Below are 7,500 nucleotides of genomic sequence, written 5' to 3' on the forward strand. Positions count from 1 at the left end.
AATTCGATAAAAACTCCGTCATCAATTGGCACCTTTGCACCACAGATACTATCAAAACTCACAAGCCTGGATTCACTATTAATCTGTACGCTATTTAGTTTATTTATCAGGGCTCACATTATTCTTGATATTGGCATTTGAGATAGTACCTACCAAATGGGTTGAGGATATCCACTAGGTACTTCGCTAGATTGTAAGATGCGGAACCAACTGAGCTGATAATTGGCCAGCAAGAAAGTTTGTTTTAGGGTTTTATTGGTCATACATATACGGTAGCGATGGAGAGGTCACACACAGCTTCTTTATAAGGTTTTGTTACCTTTAACAGGTTTTTCCCTTTCTATTAAAACCACTGTTCACATTGTCTACCGGGTTCTTATTTAATTCTTTATATGTGCTTATCATCACCAAAAGACTATCCATTTTTCTATATATTCACTTTTGTTTAAAAATTACAAGAGGGCCTGATTCTCTGCTTTTGTCATGTGTATATTTTTTATCTTTTCGGTTCATTGATACCAACCATAAATCTTTTGGGACGTTTGTGCTGTCTGATTTTTTATACTTCCATAAATCACTCCCCTTAACTTATGTTCACTTTCACTAGTTAAATCACTACTTTTCCAAATTGCACAGTCCTTTATAATTTCACACTGTTCCTTCCGCCAGTAGATAAAGCAAAATTTAAACCGTAGCCTAAAACCTAGTTACATTTCTATCCAGATGTTTGTTTGATGAGTTGACGGCACATTCTTGAATGGCGTTGTTGGTTCAAGGGCTTTATTGTCGTGTTTACGTTTAAAGTTTCTGATACGACTCTCCTCATCTTCAAAATGACAATATTCACGTCGGGAATTTCTCAATCTGGTGGTACTAAGTATATCTTAGTTAAACCAGACCACTGGAGCTGGTTAAACAGCTCTCCTAGGGCTGGCCCGAGGGGGATTGATTTATTTTTACGGCTATGAACCAACTGGTTACCTAGCAACGGGACCTACAACTATTGTGGAATCCGAACCACATTATGACGAGAAATGAATTTCTATCACCAGAAATATCTGGTACTACTGAGGATTTAAAGTGTCTTTTTTTCTCATGAGATCTTCAAAATTCTTTTTGGTTTCCAATATCTTGATGTTGATATGTTTTTCCGATATAGCTCATTAGATTTCATCGAACGGTTGGTCTTCTAATTTCAACAACAAGGAATTAGTTATCATCGATCTTGGTATCCTTGTTCATCCCTGTTGAAATTAGAAGACCAACCGTTCGGTGAAATACAACGAGCTCTATTTGAAAAAACTTATCAAACATCAAGATGTTAGAAACCAAAAAGAATTTTAAAGATATCTCGAGAAAAAAGTTTCTTCGGCCCAACGAGTTTTCTGTACAGCGCATAATGCTGTTTGAAACTCTCAGCCGCCAGTCCATAAACTTTTTAGCCATGGCTCGGTGGTGGCCTGTGTTCCTAGGCTGACCATCGAAATAAAAAAAAACACACTTTAAGGCTCTGGATGGCCGTAGTGTGAAACTCTCAGCGTAAACCGGGCAGCGCCGGTTGCTCGCCTGATGCACAGGTGAAGGTGCGTCGGCAGCGCCTCCGAATTAGACTCGGTGATGCCAGAGGCACGATCCATGGCCAACCTTAACCTTAAATAAAAATAAAAACCATTTCAGCTAGAGGCGGCAATTTGGTATGTTTGATGATTGGGGCGTGGATGATCAACATACCAATTTGCATCCCTCAGACTCAGCAGTTTTAAAGATCTGAGGAAGGACAGGAAAAGTGTGTACGGACAGACAAATAGCCATCTCCAATAGTTTTTCTTTACAGAAAACTAAAAAAAGCAGCAAATCCAAAGCAAAGGAAACCTGAGGTGTCCTTCAAGAAGGATTATGGGGAAACGGATGCAGTTCAACTAGGCTTCATCGACAGGGCGATCACGGAACTGGGGTCACTGATCGGGAATGTATTGGGTCGGACCTGTTGCTCGTCCGACCTGTTTAAACTCGTCCGACCATCTTGGACTGAACCGAGGAATGACAGGTTTCATGCTTTCTAATGTCAATGCTTTGAAATCCATCCATGCTTCTGTCTTCCAATATTTCATGAAAAGATCTTCTTTCAGGACGCAGAAGTCTATCACTTCCTTCAAAAAATTAAACTCCCACTTTCTTCCTGACCTTTTCTTCACTTATTAAAAAGTAAAGCCAAACATCACAATTTCTTAAAATTCCAGACGCCACAATGTTCGTAATGCCATATAAAAGTGTATAATAACTTTCCTGGCGGGCAAGGAATGGAATACAGAGTTTAGGGCCAAAAGGCCAAGCAATGGAATCTACGAGGTCATTCAGCGCTGGAGAGGAAACTGGAGAGTAGGTATAGGTTTGAAAGGTGTATAACAGAGGAAAACCTCGCTGTTGCACTTTGCAACAATAGTAAAAACGCAGCCAATTATCCCGGAGTAATATTGTTACGAGAAACGTCCACAGGAATCAAACACACAGGTCAGGCGCAGCCCACGTTTGGAAAACAATTTGGAGGAAACAAAGAGCCGCCCCACGTAAACAAATCAACACGAAGCCTTGAAGGTCTGCCACCGCTCTGACTGACTGACATTTACGTCACTGAGCCTCGTTAGTATCAAGGTTATTGCTGCGCGGGACGATCCCAAACAATTTATTTCGTACTTGACTTCATGAAGTGATAAAATTGATTGATAAACGTTTTCCATTCCACTTGAAAAAGGAAATAAATACGTCCCTCTCACGTTAAGCTTGACCCTACAGGACTGAAGTATACTTAGTCTGACCAGACCACTGAGCTGATTAACAGCTCTCCTAGGGCTGGCCTGAAGATTTAGACTCATTTTACGTGGCTAAGAACCAGTGGTTACCTAGCAACGGACCTACAGTTTATTGTGGAATCCGAATCCACGTTATACCGAGAAATGAATTTCCTATCACCAGAAATAAATTCCTCTAACTCTTCATTGGCCGGCCGGAGATTCGAACGGGCCCTGCAGAGTGCTAGCCTGAGAACGGTACCGACCAAGTCAACGAGGAACTTACATGTACGTTGGTTTACAGAGAGAGAGAGAGAGAGAGAGAGAGAGAGAGAGAGAGAGAGAGAGAGAGAGAGAGAGAGAGAGAGAGAGAGAGAGTATTATTATCAAAGTAAAGTGCTGCACTATCTATCACAGCGCCCCTGTGAAGGTGACTTTCTAGATTAGCGTGGCATCAAAAACATAATAACGTAACTAAATGAATTTCTTGAGAGCGCGCTTTCAAATATTCTAAAAAGCCACTTTGCAATGACCGAAACTCCTTCTCTACATTTCCATTGTATTACTTCTTCTTCTTCTTTTTTTCTTTTTAACGTGCTTTATTCCCCATTTCTACTAATAAATTGAACTAACTTTAGGTCACGCAGTGAGCTGTTAAATGCTAATGTTAGAAAGCATAACATACACATGCATACGTACACACACACACATATATATGTATATATTTATACATATAAATACACACGTTATATATATACTGTATATGCTATGCTTTTGGTACTTGACCTGATAATTACGTTCAACTCGTTTGTTCAGTAAGCAGACAAGTTTGTTTACGTTTCCGTGAGATGGTTATTATAAAATTATTTGAAAATTAATTCCGGTAACTTTGGAACTGGAAATGCAGCGATGTATGAGGGCTGAACAGGGACGTTTTTCATTTCCTATTATTTTCGAGATTTATATTTATTTAGTCGATTGCCTATCAAGTTCAATGCTGGAAAAACGAAGAAAAATCCATCTTCACGTCAAATAAATTCACTTGAAAAGAAAAAAGCTGATTAATTACGAAAGCATTTATTATCAGCATTTCAGTAAGCTAATGCGCAGTCCCAGTTTTAAATTCAGTCTAAATTCGGCAATTATTAACTACGCTAATTAAACCACTTTACAAAACAACACCCTCGTGTGTAATGGATGATGTAATATGACAGAAAAAAAGAATATGGAAAAGAAGGGCAATATACTTAATTATCAATCTGCTGTTGCTTCAACCCATCAAGCAACTGGGAAAAAGGTTTCAATTTCAAATGATACTCGTTTCGTAATGTTTTGAACTCTAATGGAAGGAGACCTGATTTTGATTGCATTTATTGAAGTTAAGCAATGGTTAGGTACAGCACGTAAAACTGTTGACAAGAAAAAGTCAGGTGTTAAAAGATCACATTTTTATTGCTTTATGGTGCAGGCATAGTTATTCAACATTTTATATATATCTCTTGTTAATAAATTCTATATATATTATATATATATACATATATATATTTATATATGTATATATATATATATATATAATATATATATATATACATAATATACTATATATATGTATATATATATATAATATATATGTATATATACATATATGTATATATATGTATATATATATATATTATATAATATATATATATATACATATATATAATATATATATATATAAAATATATATATGTATATATATATATATTATATAATATATATATACATATATAGTATGTATGTATGTATGTATGTATATATATATGTATATATATACATATTATATAATATATATATATATACTATATAGTATATATATGTATATATATATATATATATATATATATATAAACACATATATATACATAGAGTCTTAAAATGTATATATATATATATATATATTTATATATATATACCACTAGTCTATATTATATATATATATGTATATATATATATATTATATAATATATATATATATACATATAAATTTTATATATGTATATATATACCACCACTTAATAGGTATCTCCGTCTATATATATATATTATATAATATATATATGACATATATATAGTATATATATGACCCCGCACGTATATATATATATATATATATAAGATAATATATATATATAATATATATATAGCATATTATTATATAGTATATATATGTATATATATATATTATATAATATATATATATATTATTATTAATATACTATAGTATATATGTATATATATTATATATATATAGCATTTCGTCTACAAAAGGCCCCAAATATATATATACCTAAAATCATGTTATATATATTATATAATATATATATATATACATTATATACATTAAAACAACGCATATATATTTATATGTGTATATATATGTTATTAGCACAGATATATATAGAGTATATATATATATTATATAATATATATAGCCATATAGCTAGCATATATACATAGTTATTATATAATATATATATATAGACATGTTATATACTATTCTCTATATATTAGTATATTATATATATATATACATATAGTATATATATGTTATCAGCTATATATATATATATATATAGTATTCAAAGGTTGAGTATCGACCTATATATATATATACCTCTCTTGACAAGTTATATATATATATTATATAATATATATACCATATATATACAATTAAGGTTAATCTTATGTATGTATGTATGTATGTATATATATACATATATATATATATATATATATATATATATATATATATATATATATATATATATATATATATATATATATATATATATATATATATATATATATATATATATATATATATATATAGTATATATATATATATATATATATATATATATATATATATATATATATATATATATATATATATATATATATATATATATATATATATATATATATATATATATATATATATATATATATATATATATATATATATATATATATATATATATATATATATATATATATATATATATATATATATATATATATATATATATATATATATATATATATATATATATATATATATATATATATATATACTATACCAGGAGTTTTAATGCCATTAGTTTAATGCATAGAATGAAATTACTACCACTTAAAGCCTGGGGAGTACAATAGCATTCTTCGAGGCGGACATGCAACGCAGTGAGAAAACAGAAGCCACTGCTGCCGGAGTTATCAGCAGTTTCAAAGTGAGTTCAGGTGTTAGGCATCTGTGACCAGGAGCACTTGCCTGGGAGTATTGTGCATTCTTCAGGCATGTACAACATCTGATGTAAGCATTCTTGCTATTTTTGTCATTGTTATGTAAGCACTTCCTTATATTTTTGTCATTGTTATAATAACACATATTATTATTATTATTTACGAACTCAAATTGCCCCTATTATTTTATATGACGTAATATCCTTGCTTATTATTTTGAATATTATTATTAAGAAATGAATATTTGGCTCTGAAAGCTATACATTGTTTCTTGGACAAACAACTTCAAAAAGAAATAAATATTCAGAAAACTGAGAAGTGCAAACACTTAAAGAGATAGCAGTGGGCATACACTCACTTAAAATAAGCACATATCATATTTGTTTTGCTGAGGTTACTCAGAACGCTGTGAAGAGGTTATATGAACAGAATAAATACAGAATTCAGACCACTGGGCCAAGCACTGGGACCTATGAGGTCATTCAGCGCTGGAACGGAAATTGACGGGTAAAAAGGTTTGAAAAGGTGTCATAAGAGGAAAGCCTCGCAGTTGCACTATGAATCTATTGTCAGAGAGGGTGGAGTAAGTTGGAAGAAAGAGAATATGAACAGAGGTACAGTAAAAGGACTCAATGCCGTTGCAGCTAGGGCCGGAAGGACGCCAAAGAACTTAAGTAATGCCTACAGTGCCGCATGAGGTGTACTACGGCCTAACCCCTGCGGGGTAAGAGGTTATAAGGTTTAAGCTTCTGTTTTGGGGTTTGATGAATGTTTGTTATTGAGAATATGAAAGATGGACAGTATATAAAAGTTATTATTGGGTCATAACTTATTGTTTGTTATGGTATGTGATGTGGAGTCTATGAATCATTCGGTGAATCCACTCTCTATAAGAAAGATACAAATTTTGTTTTGAACATTTTTTTTAATTCTCATACTTTTCTTTAAAATTTTCATCATTCCAGTACTTTAATTCACAGCTTTATCTATATCACTGCTGAACCGGTGAGATATACAAGACAAAAGTAATCTCTTCCCAAAAGGTGTTTTGTGTACTTTACGAGAGTACATCTTACAAACATGCTATGTACTAGAGAAACCACTGTGCTGAAAACCGGATGCTGGGAAAGGATGGACGTAAATTTCTTAACCAACACAATGTTAATAATTCCCCTTCCATGACATGCCGAGGGAAAAATACCGCACAATTTTACGGAGGATAAAAGGAGGTATTGGTGACGTCAGAGATGGAGACTGGTCGGATAAAGGTGGCTCCTGAGATGGGTTCAGAGTTGACCTGACTTGAAATCGCGTTAACTCGGGACTTTGGCCTCTTCCATTAACCCACCCTTCGGGATTTTCCTTTTTTTTTTTTTGTCACCATGAAATAATAATAATAATAATAATAATAATAATAATAATAATAATA

This window comes from Macrobrachium rosenbergii, chromosome 3, assembly GCF_040412425.1.
Source record: "Macrobrachium rosenbergii isolate ZJJX-2024 chromosome 3, ASM4041242v1, whole genome shotgun sequence".
Taxonomy (NCBI): domain Eukaryota; kingdom Metazoa; phylum Arthropoda; class Malacostraca; order Decapoda; family Palaemonidae; genus Macrobrachium; species Macrobrachium rosenbergii.